This window comes from Benincasa hispida, chromosome 5 (genome assembly GCF_009727055.1).
Source record: "Benincasa hispida cultivar B227 chromosome 5, ASM972705v1, whole genome shotgun sequence".
Lineage (NCBI taxonomy): Eukaryota > Viridiplantae > Streptophyta > Magnoliopsida > Cucurbitales > Cucurbitaceae > Benincasa > Benincasa hispida.
In genome coordinates, this window is record NC_052353.1 from 40,612,659 (window position 1) to 40,613,520 (window position 862).

Consider the following 862-nt stretch of genomic DNA (forward strand, 5'->3'; position numbering starts at 1 on the left):
ACATATTGTAACATACTTTCAATGCAATGTTGCCCTTGGAGCGTTGCAACGCTGTAAGATAGTAGCTTCACCTGCTGCTGATGATACTTTGATTCTTCTTCAATTACAACCTAATTGCAATTCTGTTAACTCTAATAAATTTATAGACTCTTAATCACACAGTAAGGCCATAAACAAAGAGCTAATTACAACAATTATTGCAATTGAAGAGAAATCTATTGTCAAAACCATAATATATCCATTTCAAAACCAATTTTATGCAATTCATGAAAAACACCCACCAAGCTAAATTTAAACGTAAATTGAGTGCTTAAATCATGCTCTAATACCAATTGACGAAGTTGACAATCAATACACGAAAGCAATTAGTATCTTAAATACTCTAATTATATTAATTTTAATGAATTAGTAAGCATGTTTAAGAAAATATCAAGAATAGGGTTTCAAGTATACAACATTTGTAGAATCCTCTTGATTGCTTCAAATCTCCACGAGTTTCTCCTTCAATCTCTGTAGTACACCACCACAAGAGTCTTCTTTACTTTTCTCAGGCCTTAGATTGGGTGGTGGAACCTAAATTAAGAGAGATTTGGTGTGATTTTGGGAGTTGAAGTGAAGAAGAAAAAGACATAATGTTTCCTTCAATTTTCAAGTTGCATGACTCCAATTCAGCATGATGAGCGTGTATTTGTAGAATTAAAGTATGCAACTCTAAATAGAAGGGGAATTTGATACTTAAAACTCCACTAATTAAGTGGATTAGGTGGAGGCTTATTGGAAAAAATGGGAAAAAACCACTTTCCAAATTTCAAATTAATTTTCCCCTTTTAATTAATTTTAATTTTAAAATCAAATAAAATTA